Here is a 16,690-nt window from a genome sequence, read left to right as displayed (position 1 = left end):
ATTAACCAAAGTTGATTTACGTTTGAATGTCAAAGGCTGATAGTTTTCTAAATGCAAGGGCAAATGAATAACAGCTGGTTTCATTTCACCCAAAGGAAATTTAAAAATTCTCCATGCACCTTCAGGAGGAGAGACCCATCGACCTGATTGATACTCATTAATCTCATTTATAAGGACAGAGTTTGTAACTGGAGAAATATTAAAGCTTATCTTGTCAGAACCTTTACAAATATACTTATATATATACTTCACAGCCTTTATTGATGAACAAATTTCTATATTAATGTGACAGTTAAATTTACAAAGCAAATAGGCATTATACGGAACAACCCATTTATTATTAAGAATAGCACCTCTGACTTTCACTTCAGACCCATCGTTACATCTACGATATATAGGATATGCATCGTCTGTCTGAATAGTGTGAGAAGAAAAGTCTTTTGGGTAAAGATTTTTACAAGAACCCTTCTTTTTCATACATACGTTAAAAGGATTTAAAGAGCCACATGGACCATGAATCATATGTTGAACAACCATCCTAAACAAATGAGGATTTGCACTTTGTGATGGTATTTCTGCAGAAACAATTTTGTCAAAGTCTTCAGGTGTATGCATTTTACAGTTACTTTCTAAGATAAGCAAAAAATGTGCATGTGGAAGTCCTCTTTTCTGGAATTCTATAACGTAAGTGTAAGCACAAATTTCGCCGAAAATGTTATTCTTGAAAAGTTCATGTTTAAGTTGTTCTACTTTAGCATGAAAAACTCTAACAATCAAATCAGCTCTATTTTGGCCTTCTTCATATGGTTTAAGATTTTCTTTTATTTCAGGCCAATTAGGATTGCATGTCATAGTTAAAAAAATATCAGGCTTACCGAACTTTTGTACCAAGGCCATTGCATCTACATATTTTTGTCTCATGTTTCTAGGGCCACCAATAAAATTAGAAGGTAATACTATTCTTCTACCAATAGCAGAACCATCTGTTTCCCCTTTTGCCATTGCATCCACAACTCCTTGCAAGAATTCTTGTCTTATTTCTTCCTGTTGTGTCCTAAAAAAATCTAGTCTTTGCGTTTCTAATTTAACGTAGCTGTCAACTATATATTGTTGTAGTAATCTACCAAAATAGAGTAAAAAAGTTGTGTCATTATGCCTTATCTGAAGCTTATAAGCATAATACTCTCTAACAGATACAACCCTGGGGTTATCTGCTTTTCTTCCAAGCACTGTATAAAAAGAGAAAAGAAGTAAAGCACAATAAAGTTAGCCCAAAAAAATATAAAAATACAAAAAGTAAGTATGTTACCAGTTTCTTCCATCTTTAATAAGTCATCCGCACGCGCTATACTACCAGGAGCAATAAGTTTTTCTGCAGCCGAATGCAAACCCTGCTTTCTAACTGGGGTTGTTTTATTTTTTTTTAAAATACCTTGATGCCAGCCTAGTTCTCCTAAAGGAAACATTAAAGGATACTGCAGAGGATCATAACAGCCATAAAAATACTTTATATTTCTAGAGTCAGCTTCATGGGTTGTAACTCGGATATCTCTTGGACCACACTCCCCATTATCTTCACCGTCTACCCAAATTGCAGCAACCTGTGACACATCGGGTTTATTATAGACTCTTTGGTCTTGAACAGCAACAGTTTTAAGAACAATCTTATAAGTATCCAAGTCTCCAATATTCTTCAAACTGCGGAAAAAATAAGCGTATGGATTATGTTGAAGATATTTTATACACTTCTGAACCAGAGTTTCACATATCAGTGGACAAACCATTAACCTATTTTGGATCTCATGTTCAGTATCATGAATATATAATTGCAGATTTTTATGCCGGTCATTCTCAGAGTATAAACCATTTATAAAATGATACATCTGACCTTGAACTCTAAAAGTATAAATCCCACTGTCTCTCTTATTGAAATTAGGATTAGATGTAACACCTAAGGATGTAAAAGCGAAATGGTTATTATATGTTCTAATATATGTTCTAAAAACCTTTGCTTCGTGACAGTCTGAAGTTAGAAGTTCAATCATGACTATTGGAAGATGATTACTATACAAGACAACACTGCCATCTAAACAGCAAAAACCCGATGTTTCTGAATAGAACTTTAAAGCACCACAATGATGACGGTCAGGAACGTAAGGTAAGATATCAGCAACAACAGGAACGAACTTTAATAGAGCTCTACCTGTTGCATGACCAGCAATATTATGCTTATTTTTACGATTTTCTTGCTTTGAAATAGATTTCCTTATGTAATTTTTTTTCCGTTCAACTCTTTGCTGTTTCCATCTTAAAATAGCACGTTTCCTATAAGCTTTCCTATTCTCAAAATCCAAAGAAGGCTGAACATCCTTCATGATAGATTTATCAACCTTTTCAATGAGAAAGAACAGATGAATATAGATATGCAATAAGAAACTAAACAGTCATCATCTGTAACTAATAATAACATATTTGAAGACATTTCAGATGAAAAGAAGGCAACACCTGATCATAAGATAAGCCTGAAGACGATAATCTACAAGAAAAAAAATGAAAATTTTAAGGAGAATATAAGCAACAAAACAAATATTACTAACCAAAAAAATAGCATAACCCATTAGAATAAGAAATTTGTATAGACCTTTAGCAAATCAGATACCATTCTTTGTAAAAATAATAACGAAACCATTTGAAATCAGGGTAAAAGAAGAAACATAATAATACTTCTTACCTTAGGTCCACCTAATCAGCATGTGTAAAAAACTGCACAAGTAATTCGAACCCTTATAAACCCTCATAATAAGTACGCAGATCTTAGAAGAATATGAAAGGAAGCTCTCGTAATGTGAAAAGTAAAAAAAACAACAAATAAATAAATATCTAAAACAATGAATACCAATTGATTTAATTGGGCAAAAAGATAAACATGTTACTTTAATTGGACCATACCCTATACAACATACAGCGGCAACACGTAGCATGAGTAAAGGCGGTGTAACTACAAATATCCAAAATTACTTGTGGGGGAAGAAAATTGTTTGGGATAAACACCAGGTAAAATAAAAATAAAGCCAAAATTTATTACGTAAGAATAAAAGAAAAGTAAGGATGATAAATAAAATAAATTGATTAAAGAGAAAATTGAAAAAAAGGACCACAAAAAGAGGCATCAATCGGACCGAAAATTGGAAAAAAATAAACTATATCGACATATATGTTAAAACTGCCGGCACAGTTCTCTTTATTGGAGGAACTAAGCAAAGAAAATAGGTAAAATAAAAATAAAGGCCAAATTTATTTGGTACCAAAAATTGAAAAAAATATTAAAGTATATAGACAAAAATAAATAAATTTAATTGAAATAGGTGATTGTGAAAGTAAATTAAACTGAAAAAAAAAGCAACCCAAAACTCATCTATTTAGTACAAATAATTATTGTATATTGTCGGTCACAAAGCAATACACAAATCCAACTCTTAAGTAAAATTCAAAAGTTCAAAATGAAAAAATGTAAATTAAATGAGTACCTTCATGAGAAAGAGGAGAAGAAGGAGATATAGAAACTGATTGATAAATCAAGAAGGATACAATTTCAACCTGTATAATTTCACACCTGTAATAAATCCATGACCATACATAAGGCATCTTCATGTTCTTCAAATTAGAAGGAGGTTAGGGTTGTTTTTTACAATTTGATTCAAGAAATAAAAGAATATAGTTGAACACTATACCTCGATGAAGTGTTGTCGTTACAACATGTGGTAATAAACAAATGAAAGAAGAAACAGTTGGCAAGCTGAGAATAAATTCGATTACTTCAGTATGGCAAAAGGAGACGAAGCCGGTATATATTGAATTCAATATCCTTCAAAATAGCCCCTGAGTTGACTCTACAATAAGACCCATCAAATAAAAAGTCAATCTGAATAACAGATGATACTGGGGAAAACTAATTTTAATGAAAACCCCAAATGTGAGCTGCAATCAACAGAGAAGGATAGTAGGTAGGAAGTGTTTAGCTGGGGAAATGTTTGAACGCAGTACACCACGTTCACTTTTCTAGTTTCCACCATGTGGATATACCTCAAGTCAAGACTTAAAATTGGATTCATTGTGATCAGGTTGAGGCCAATATTATTCTCTTAAGCATTTCATCGAACATGTGGTGGACCAAAGAAAAGTCCAAGCTAGCGACATGAAAATTTGAAATCCCACATATCTTATACAACCGATAGATGAAAACTTCACCCCAGCTATCCCTGAGAAAGGACGTGGTATATATATATCGATGATTGGAGCACAAATTTACAGATTCGTCACCCCAGTACAAGGCATCTTCGTGTTCTTCAAATTAGCAGGAGGCTGTATTTTTTTTGACAATTTGATTCAACAAATAAAAGAAAATAGGTAAACACTATACCTGGATGAAACGATGATGTTACAATAGGTGGCAGTAAACGATTCAAAGAAGAAACATTGAACAGACAAAACAAAAATTCCCCAATCTTGTAGTTTTGATTCGAGGTTGAAACGACTTACGGAAAGCAAAAGGAGATGAAGCCGGTATATATTGAATTCAATATCGATCCTTCAAAACCACAGCATGAGGTGGCGACTGGAGGTCTTTAATAGAGGGTGACTCGACAAGGAAGCATAAGCGGAGAGGGCACATTGCATCTGCGCTTCAAATAAAGCAGTAGGTGGCAAGCAGCTTTCCGGATACACCACCGACAAGATGGGAATGTGAATCAACAACACCTCGCTTGAGACAGGCAACAAAGGTTCTGACCTCCAAATACGTTAAAAGAGGCCGCCCAGAAACCTTTCGATTGGTGGAGGGAAGTAATAGTCTACGTGGACCAAAGTTCAAACCTTTAACATATAGGTAATGATATATATATATATATATATATATATATATATATATATATATATATATATATATATAATTTCGTATATACCAGATTATTTGTTAATACTAGGAATTATGTTTACCTGATGCTTATTAACTTGGTAAAACCAAATAGTTTCAATATTTACAAAATAGTTTCAATATTTTCAGTTTAGATATACTGTCTTCCAACATTCAAGATTCCAGGGGTTTATGATCAATCGCAAACATAAATAATAGTAATCATAATTACCTGATACTTATTAGCTTAGTAAAAATTGATCAAAAGCATCACTATAAGAAAATTTCGGTTTAACTACGGAAAAATTCCGTAACAAAAAGCTAAAATTCCGTAGCAAAACCTAAATAACTACAGAAGTTGCTACGAAATTTGCCAATAATATTCCATAGTAAGATTTCTTGTAGCAAAATGTTTAACTACGGAATTATAGTTCCGTAGCAATTTTGCTACGGTCGTTGCTACGACGTCTATCCGTAGCATTTCAACTACAACACACTTCTATCACAATTCCGTAACAATGGATTCTGTAGCAAATTCCGTAGCTATTTGTTCCGTAGCAAATTCCGTAGTCATTCGTTCCGTAACAAATTTCGTAGCCATTCGTTCCGTAACAAATTTCGTAGCCATTTGGTCCGTAGCAAATTCCGTAGCTATTTGTTCCATAGAAAATTCCGTAGTCATTCGGTCCGTAGCAAATTCCAAGTCATTTGGTCCGTAGCAAATTCTGTAGCTATTTGTTCCCTAGCAAATTTCATAGCCATTAGTTTCATAGAAATTTTTTCCATAACAATAGGTTCGGGGTGCAAATTTATTATGATAAAAATATTCAACAAAATCCAATATTCCAATTATAATATTCATAAAAATATATAAAAAAGTAGTAAATATAAATTTAATGGTTACATCAATTTTATAGATATATTACTTCATCGAAAATTCTTCTACAAGGTTGTCTAATCATCAATATTGTATATTAATAACAAATACAATCACACGGTTTGGATTTGAACCACCATGAACACACAGACAACAACATATGCTCAATCAAAATGGCAAAACCTACAAAATCAAATTTACAATCAACTTGATTAAAATTCAATCTTAGAATAAAGAAATACCTTTAAGCATTGCAGGATTAAGCTACCAACAACCCCTGAAAGAATCGTCTTTTTCCTCTGTGAAAAAAGAAGCAGGAATGTAGCAAGAGAATGTCCACAACTCTTTCTAAGGTATAACCACAATGTTGTCAAATGACCTTAGTTTTCAAATAACTACCGAAAAAAATTCCGAAAGAGTTTTAGAAAGTAGAAAAAACAATAGCCATAACCATAAGCCCATATAAACCCATAAAAAGAGAAAAACCACATCCCTAGGAATTGTTGAGCCAAATTAGAGCTTGAATGATCTGCAGATGAGTTCACACTGAAATTAAAAAAATATGAAGTTAGCTAGTCATATGTAATAATTAATACATTATTAATTTATGAGATTTAATAAAAAAAAATTGGAATAAAATGTAGGTAAAAAAAATTTACTTCTCCATTACTAACAATAGTTTGTCCATTCAGAGTTGCTAAAATTGCAGAAGATGAAAATGCTATTCAGTCTGTTCAGCATAAGAGAATTGCACATCAGAGCGAAACTTTGTTCAACAAAAAATACGTTAAAAATCAGAAAAAGGAAAAACCATGTATGATTGTTGATTTAAACCGACGACTACAACACAAAAGTATTATCTTCCAGAAGAAAAAGTTGTTATCGCTTTCACTGAAACAATAAAATAAAAGTTGGCTACTTTTCTCTTAATCTGATTCATTGGCCCTAAAATTGGATACAATTTCCTCTTTTATTGGCTTTGCAAGTAAAAGAGAAGTACATAAATTATTGATTAAAACATGAGTTGAGATATTGTTGGTTACTAATTACTATTATGGAGACAGTTTTATGTTTTATGATTGTCATGGATTTATTTTTGCTTTCAGCATACTAATCTGGAATTGATCTGTGGAAAAAAAATTGAAACAAAATGAACTCAAGTCCTGTAAGGCAATGGTACCGCCGATCCACAAATCATGTAAATCCAAAAAATAGTATTTGATTTTTCGAAATTGATGAAAAAATAAAGAGGAAATTTCAATTCTTTTACGTAAAATTAGAATTTTAATGTATAAAAGCATACCGCAGTAGGCACACCTGCAAAGAAGGATCCATTTGTACAACCTATTCTCCGTGAAACTCGCATGGGAAATAAAAAGAGTAAAAAAAATGAGAAACTAAACCAAGAACCCAAATTTCAAAGAAGAAGACGAAGATATGAGATATATTGTAACTAATAAGAGCATATCCACCAATTAGTGGGCTCCTGAATATGAAACTTCTTTGAAGCATTTCAACAAACAGGTTATAGGCATATGATAAACATAACCTCCTTTACCAGTTTCATCAGATTCTCCTTGATCATCCTAAATAGTCAAAACCTTCTTAATTCATGAAATTAACTGAAATAGATCAAACCTTGAACACCATAATGTTAAACGTAGAGGCCAAGTCAATAAACATATTCATTCATGGAGGTAAGATTATAAACATTCATGTGAATCAAAATTTCAATCGGATCACCTCCAATGTATGGTTTTCCAAAACTTGACATAAGCCTAACTGAGTCTCTTTTAGTCCCCATAAAATTCTATTGACAGATGGGTTTTTGTCACTATCATAACTCACGTAATTGGAAAGCAATTCCCAAATTGAAAATCATATTGATTCAGAAGATCAATTCATCATAACTAAACTAATTGAAAAGTGAAAACTAATTCCCAAAATCAAAATCATATTGATTCAGAAAATCGATTTGATTTTAAAAAATACGAAATAGACCAAATGATGTCTGACACAAATATAGACAAAAAGAAGTGCAGAGAAACACAAACGAGTTTCAGGTCGAGGAGGAAGGATTGGGAGCATGATACCAGAAAACAAACCACGCCTTCAACGCCTAGACGCCGACTGTTGACATATGTGTTCGTGTGTGTGTTTCACCTACCATTTTGTGTGAAATAGATGAGCCTACTGAACGTCGATTTCCGGGATGTGTAGAGGACGGCGAAGATGACAGGAAGTGGTGGAGGCCGACGATTCTCGGAGAGGAGCGGTCATTGTTGACGTTTCTGGCGACACCGGCAAAGAGGACCTTCATCGTCCCTCTAGGTTTTCGTTCCGCCTCATCTCCATGCACGACTAAGTAGAAAAGAGAAACAGATTTTCATTGGTAAAGTGGAATAGAAGATAGAGAAGAAGAATTCGCAGATGATGCGGTGGAAGAGCTGTAGAAACTCATAGTCTTCACACACCAACATGCCCTAAAACAAAATTAAAAAAGAAAGATGTTGAAGCTACCTTAAAGATTGTTGAAGATGTGTAACTTGAGATAAAATCCGACGACCGATTGTTGAAGGTGATCGATAGCGGTGGTTTGAAGTAGCGTATAATAGAGTACACAAGGCGGTGTTCTTCTTCGGAAGATAGAGAGCGTTAATCGGAAGAAGTGTTGACGCAAACGAAGAACAACAGACGCGTGTCCCCATTGATCCCGCTAACAGACCAACGCGGACGGACGATAACGGAGACAAAAGGAAAACAATCGATTTAGGGAAAAAGGGAGGTCAAAATAGTCAGAGGTAGTAAATGTAAACTATAAAAAATTGGTGACTAATGTGGAAACAGCAAGAATTCTACTGTACATAGCCTAGCCCATTAATAGAGTATATGAATAGGTTATAGAAATTTCTATATTTTGCTACTGAAACATATTCTATAGCTACCTTACTACGAAATATTCCGTAGTAAAATACCAATGGATTTTGATTTCGTAGTTTTTGCAAATTTGAAAACAAGTTTTATACACAAATATCTACGATCAAGCTTCTCGTAACAAGTTACATAGTAGATTAGCTACAAAATTTTATTTTGTAACAATTTTCATAACAAAATAGCTACGGATTTCACTTCCGTAGCCAACTAGCTACCTATTTTGATTGTGTAGATAATGATGTAGCCAACTAACTAAATATATGGATTTCGTAACAAGTTCCATAACGAACTCGCTACGACCAACAACTCCGTAGTATATATCGTAGTAAAATAGATACAAATTTTGATTTCGTAGCAACTTTCAGTAGTGATTCGCGATTTAGCTACGAAAATGCAACTTCGTAGCTATTTGCGTAGCAAAATAGCTACAAGTAGCCAATCCGTAACATATTCCGTAGTAGAATAACTACAAATTTTGATTCCATAGTAACTTTTCATAGCTATTCAAGATTTAGCTACGCAATGCAATTCCGTAGCCATTTCCGTAGCAACATAACTATGATAAGTCATTACGTAGCATATTTCGTAGTAGAATAGCTATGAATTTTGATTCCGTAGCAACTTTCCGTAGCTATTTAAGATTTTTCTTGTAGTGCATGAAGTGCGATGAAGAGATGACAAATAGGAATATGGAATAATTACAAGTACCTGCTGTGAATAGTTGTTTGCAAGAAGAAAGGTGCAATAGGGAAAGGAGGACTACGATATAGTGTTTAAATGGTAAGGGCATTATTGTCGATATAGTGTTTTTGACAATAATAATGATTTAAAATTATAGAAAAAGATTATTATATAATAAAAACTATTAAAAAAATAGATTTAGACAAATTTGATATTTTAAAACATTAATAAGGACAAATATGATATTTAGAGTTTAGGTCGGACAAATACGATATTTAGTTGTTTAATAAGGGTAGATACGGAATTCTCCATATATATATATATATATATATATATATATATATATATATATATATATATATATATATATATATATATAAGTGGGTTGTCTAAACAGACAAGTGCCAGGATCCACCTCCTGGTCTTCCATGCAAGCATCACAAATACAACTAGCATACAAACTACAACTACTTATCTACTTAACTGTCAGAGTTCAAACTCTGGTCTTGCATACAGATTTGCCAGGAGCCACCTCCTGGTCTTTCATACAAATGCCAAGGACTACACGCTGGTCTTCCTATAATAGATAAACCAATAGGGCGGCATTGATGCCTTCGACCCAATAGTACAGTGAGGAGACTCACCTCAGACAGCTGAAACCCACAGATAAAAATCTAACTGCAGATCCGCTAAAATCCACGCGCTATCAAATACCAAAATGACAAGCCATCAATAACTAAATCCTAACTCACACTAAGAGTCCAAATATGGGTACAAGATCTTTTTACCATTCCTCTAACTTGGCCTAAGTCCAAGGCCCAATCTAGATGACCCAAAAGCCCAAAATCTACCACAAGCACTCAAGGCCCAAATATGGCCCGATTTTCCAAATTGGGCCCAATCCCTTTCATGAGCCTTCACCCAAAAGAGTCTAATAAATTCTCAATAGCCCAACCATAAAATCCAGATAGCCCAACATGGCCCAAGACAACCAAGCCCATCCTAGCCCAAAGTCGAAGCTCAAAACAAAGAAACCCAAGTCCGCTGAGTACGCGGGGTGTACTCAGCCTGTACGCTCAGCGTACTGCATGAAAGCGTACTCACCAATCATGGCTAACTTTTCCAATTCAGATCTTATTCCATTAAGACTTTGATCCAAGCTCAGATCTGACTTCCCCATGGTGGTTAATCACATAAAGTTGCCAACTTTATGTGCATGCATGGCTTAATGGGGCTTTAGAGCTCAAAGGAGCTTAATAAATGACTTAATACATGCATGAGACCAAAACCACCATAAAGTTTGCACATTTATGCACAAGAAACCCTTAACATGTCCAGATCTATAAGGCTAAGCTCCAAAAACGTCCTTAATTCCCAATCACCAACCTAAAGGACCAAAATGACCAAAAGCATGTCATGGAGAACATATGGCTTATATAGAGTACAACTTGAAAAATTAGGGTTTTCTTACCTCCCCCTCGTACACCCATCATACTCCTCGTATGCCCAGCGTACGAGGCTACAGACCCGCGACCAACATCCACTAGTACGCTAAGAGTACATACAGGTATGCCCCGCGTACTAGCTTCTCAGCTAGTACGCCAAGCGTAACCTGTTGTTCGCCCCGCGTACTACTTACAAGGGACAAAACACAATTCTTTCAATTTCGAAGGGCAACAAGGAACATCTCCATTTCCAAGCGTTACAACTCTCCCCTACTTAAATTAGATTTCGTCCTCAAAATAATTCCTTATCATTCCCGACACACCATACAGTTTGAACAACACAATCACAACCCCACGCATACTACAACCATCCCAAAGGCGACCGAACCCAACCCTAGCAGTAACTCTCCAACCCGATGAAGAACGGATCCTTCATACCATGCAGAAAACCACCTCTACTTTCCCGAAACCTGAAATTTGGAATTGGTCTGACTCCCCGACAGACCGCCCATACCGAGCCATTACCAGGCCAAATCCTCATTGAAGTCTAACTTAAACAAAACGCTTCCAACCCTTGATTTACTTGATGCTTATATTGGGAACAAAATCACTGATCATGTATCGCTGCAGAACACTTATACTTGATAGAAGGCTCAGATAATCCTTCGAGTAGAAGACTCATCCCTGCAACGGTTAGACTCAGACGAGAGCTGTGCAACAGGGTCAAATCAATTACTTTGAGATTGTTTAATCCAATGCTGCAAGTGACTAGCATATTCCCCCTATAACAAGCGACTCCACACACGGTTTTCCAAATCACTAATACTGCCTCGACTCATCTTGAATCCCCCTAGCTGCTTCCTAAAGGCAGCCGAGACCTCCCTGGTCCCAACTTACCTGCCAACTAACCGATTCATCAGATTCTCGCTCGGTTTTTTATTCAAATAGACACACAGTCGCCCCACGCGACTTCCGAATAAAAGCCTCATCTAGCAATAATTTCCCTAGCTATCTCACCACTTATGGCTCCAACAATCTTTCTGATCCAACCGATCATAACAACACGATCCAACTGGCGCCACCAAATCCCATGCTAAGAGTGAAAGCTACATGACCAACTGTAGTCTTATATCACAACCGGCCTCCAACGGCCTACCACTTTCCTAATTCCATGAATGTTGTGTCCTTCTCATAATTCTACAAACCGACCAACCCTGGTCTAATCCATCTAAAGAAATCCATAACCAATCCTGGATTTGCCACACCCTCATCGCTGTACAAGGACCGGTGAATGTTACGGGCCACCCTATAGTCTTACAACACTCCTACATTATCTGCCAACCTAGTGAATGCTACGGGTCACCCCACAGTCTTACAACACTCCTACGCTATCTGCCAACCAAGTGAATGCTACGGGCCACACCTCAGTCTAACAACACTCCTACACTATCTGCCAACCTAGTGAAGGCTACGGGCCACCCCGCAGTCTTATAACACTCCTATCTTGCCATGGCCACTGCCCATGGTCTTACCGCTCATCTATAAATCCATCCATACTCATCCCGAGTCGAACATGCAGCAGACTATGCGCCCAAATCGGGGCTCGGGTCATGCTTGGAACCCCAACCTGGGTCCATCAAAAGTCTGCTATCCATCACTAAGAAGGCGCTAACCAACTGTTGGGAAGCTTCTTGAACTCCCAACTTACACAATCCTCAATCCATATGGCCACTTGGGCCGCCTCCCTCCCGACGGGGATGTGAAACTCATCCGAGTTTCACGTCTAATTCCACTCTCGGGAATCTTAATAGCTCTCTCCACTTTGATTCGACGAAGTTCTCCCAGCCCACAAAGTTTGATGAATTCCTAATCCATCTTTCCTACTCATGGTCTAACCGCCGACAATATGCACTTACTAAAACTAGCTTTCCATCACTAGCCCATCCCAATGCCCGCATAATTCTTGAAATCCATATAAACACTCCCCGAAAACTAAGTAAATTCGACAACCCCAAACGCTTTCAAAGATACAGCGCCGAAATCCTGAAGTCCTTTATGCTGGTGACAAAGACCAAAACCTAGGAATTGATCACTTCCCCCGGCACTCCCAGTGGCCAACCAAGCTCATGCGATTGCCATCACTATTTTCTTGCTACCGCTCCTTCCCTATCAACGGTAGTGATTGAACCCAAAGTTCTTCCACGGACGATTGCCGATCCCACCAGATCAAATGCTAAAACCACTGGACCCTGACTATACTGGAGAACTAACCCGCTGATCCTGACCATAGACCTTCCAACGATACCCATGGATTGATCCCGATAAAGAACTGGAACAACAACCAAACTCACTGAAACTCGCTCAACAAAATACAACCCCTTACCGACCCACTAATAATTACTGAAAATAACCAAAGAGAAGGAAAAAGGCAACATACTAACAATATCGCCTGCTGGAGTCCTGACCTTCCCTATCTGACACTGCAATGCTCGGCTCCTCTCTGCTAGGGCTCCTTTCCTACCCTCACGACCACCAGTGATCCTCAAAGTAGTCGGAGCAGGTGCACTCACTGGTCCTCCCCTCAACATCAGATAGTCGACCTTCTTGTGGCCCACTTGGTTGCAGTGAAAGCATAACAGGCTTGCCCCCTAACGACAATCCCTGCTGACATGACCAACCCTGCAACACTTGTAGCATCCCATACCCCTAGAACGACAAACCCCATCGTGTAGTTTCCTGCACGTGCTGCACTGACCCCGACCCTGCTGACCCGATAATAGCTGATCTGAAGTCTTGGGTCTCTTCCCGTGACCCTCCACTGCCTGCACCTGATCTGCCCCCCTGTTAGGTGCATTTCATGTACCCATTTTGTAGCTTTATTTCATAAAAGTACATTGCATATAGGCTTAAACTCATGCATTTTGCATGTTTTTCGGGATTTTTCATGAGGCAATTTCATTCACATACTTTTGTGATATTTTAGGGACTTTTGGAGGTAGGATCTTGTTGGAGGAGGTAAATAAGAGTTGCGGACAAAATTTCGGGACTTGCGGAGCACCGAGGAGCAAGATATCAAAGAAATGAAGATTTTGGCTTTACAGAGATTTACACGGCCGTGTAAATGCAAGCCTTGCGTTTACACGGGCCGTGTAAACATAGATTTTTGCACAGTATATTTTTGCGTTTACGCGGGCCGTGTAAATGACAGTGTTAATTTACGCGGGCCGTGTAAACGTAAATGCGGGTTTTAAAGCAGTTTTTCACCATTTTTAAAGTGGGGAACCGACTTTTTACTTTGGGGGGTCGACTTTTGGAGTAGAGAAGGCGATTTTCAGAGCTTTTGGAAGTAGATTAACACTTGGGAACATTTGATTTCATTTTGTAAGAACTTTAATTTCATTTTCTAGATTTGTGATCTTGTTCTAGCCATGATTGGCTAGAACCCTAGATTCTCCAACTTTATGTCTTGACTTCTATTTGTGATTTCAATCATATGACTTGATGTTTTCTTTTAATTTTCTATCTAGTGAATTTGATTTTGTCTCAATCGAATGTTTGATTCTAATTGTGATTCTTATTGGCCATTTGAATTAGGGTTAGATCATTCAAGTTATCTAATTGCAAAATCCGTAATTGTTTTGTAAATTGGACTAGGTAACAAGCACTAATTTGATTTCTATTGAATGAATTTAGTGTAAATCTTTTCACACACTTTTACACTCCCGAGCTTGTGAGGAGTATTGAGTGTTGTTGGGAACATTCACATAAAGTTTAAAGCAACCTTTCAATCTAATTCTAAGAGCTTGTTTAGATTAGGTTAGTAAGGTTAGGATTAATCAAAGAGCTTGTTTTGGTTAATTATTGTGGTGAATGGGAAGTGTTAGAGCTTGTTAACACTTTCAAGTACCAACTTAGATAGAATTAAACAAATATCTTGTCATCCATGAAATCACATTGCTAATTTGTCTTGCATAGAGTTGGAGTACTTACAAATCTTGAACTTATTTCACTTAATTAATCATTTACTTATTGCTTTATTCTATAGTTTAAATCATTGCTTATAAATTCCCCCCATTCTGTGACCATTTTTGTACCTTACGCAAAAAGGTATAAACACTTGTCCCGTGTCTCTATGGATCGACCCTACTTACCTTGTACTACGTTTTTAGTGCATAGTAGTAGTGTTTAAGGAGTCATTTGTACCCTTTATTTGTTGGGTTTGACACGCCTAACAAATCGGCGCCGTTGCCGGGGATACGGTGTTACTAATTGTTTATGCCAAGCATTTTGTGAGCAGGTGCTTTCAAAAAAAAAAAAAAAAAAAGTCAGGTAGAAGATAAGTTTTCAATTGAAGGAAGTGGCGAGAAGGTTAATGTGTTGTAAAGGCCCACCTACTTAGAACAAAGCACATTCAGGGGCCAAGTCGAGCCAACGACTTAAAACAAGGGCAGCTAACCGGGAGGCAACCCGGGGTTATTTGTTTCCTTTCTTTTAAAATTTTTTAGTCTTTGGTAAATTTCAATTTTTTTTAATGTCCCAAATGGTTTTAAACTTATTTTTTTATGCCTAGAAAATGAATCTCCGGCTCCAAAAATACTTCACGGATAGCTTGGGGAGGATGAAGAGGAGGTTCTCACCATAATTGCAACGCTCCAAGAACGATTTGGTAAATTCTTTCCATATCTTAAGTCGTTCATATTTTGCTTAAAAATTCAACTGGTATGCATCTGTGACTGTTTTGGACCCATTCCCAACCCAGCTACCATCCTCCACCATCCGACTCTCAATAGGCCGGCTATGCCTCTCTCCAAGCATCGAGGACGATGCTATATTTTAAGCTTGGGGAGGGGCATCCATCCATGCATAAATCCCGTTGCATGTAGGTTGCATGTAGTTTTGTACATATTGCATTAATTTTCATTTCATTTTCTTTTTCATATTTTTTTTCTGCATGGAAAATTTTTCAAAAACCAAAAAGATTTTCTTTCTACTCTAATTTTTATTATTTTCTTTGCATTTTGTTTGCATCTAAATTTTTGCATTGCATTCATTGCATAATTAGAAAAAAAAAACGATCCAATCCCAAGCAACCGAATCTTTTCATAACAGTTGAGCTGGTAAATAAGTCATGTGCCTTGAAATTGGCTTGCTCTTTTTATTGAAAAATCTAAAAGCAAGTTAATCACACACGAACACACCTCCCGAAGCTACTTGTGCAAAACAGAAAGTGAGAAGATTGTCAACATTGGAACATAACAACACGTATGAGTTAATTCTTTGGGACATATGACCGGTCTTATGAGTAGTAATGCTCAATTGAACTTAAAATGCCAAATTCAAAAGTTCATAAAAAGAATACAAAATCTCAATGTTCCGAGCCTTCCAGCGCTCTAAAAAGTCATTTCTACTCATTCCCTTTTATATACCGTGCTTGGGGACATAGCTTCCAACTATACCTACGGGTCTTTGCATGTTGACCTTTAGTCCCCCGAAAATGTCTAGAAGTCCCTCACGGTAATAGACCGTGAGATGTCCCACAATAGAAAAGTCAAGGACGAAAATATAAAGAAATAGGCCTAGCAAATAAATTAATAAGAGTGTTATATGTTATCTTATTTATATGAAAAAATAAAAAAAATAATAATAAAAAAAAAATTAAAAAAAAATATATTATTAAGTTAATCTGTGACCTTTGGGACTTGAACAAGTAAACTCTGAGGGGTGTTTTACACCTAATCGCCTAAAGCTAAATTGTTTGGGACTGATTGAGTTGAAAATTCGCTACACGGGTTCCATAGAAAGTCATGAACTTAATAACCAAATAAAGTTAATCTGTGGCCT

The 16,690-nt window shown here is 36.6% G+C and overlaps 1 long non-coding RNA gene across 1 annotated transcript; it reads right to left on the bottom strand.

The window, feature by feature from the left end:
* Window positions 1-5,125: 5,125 nt before the first annotated feature.
* On the bottom strand, window positions 5,126-8,545 carry LOC145125329 (uncharacterized). The gene is made up of 5 exons (XR_013715926.1): window positions 8,310-8,545; window positions 7,093-8,150; window positions 6,449-6,519; window positions 6,032-6,335; window positions 5,126-5,654 (listed from the first exon to the last, which is right to left on the bottom strand). It is a non-coding gene; the product is annotated as an uncharacterized LOC145125329 (long non-coding RNA).
* Between the last annotated feature and the right edge of the window lie 8,145 nt (window positions 8,546-16,690).

This window comes from Lactuca virosa, chromosome 7 (genome assembly GCF_052849685.1).
Source record: "Lactuca virosa cultivar CGN04683 chromosome 7, Lactuca_virosa_CGN04683_v6, whole genome shotgun sequence".
NCBI lineage: Eukaryota > Viridiplantae > Streptophyta > Magnoliopsida > Asterales > Asteraceae > Lactuca > Lactuca virosa.
Note: the sequence above shows the minus strand (reverse complement) of the source record. Positions and strands in the feature narration are given on the sequence as shown.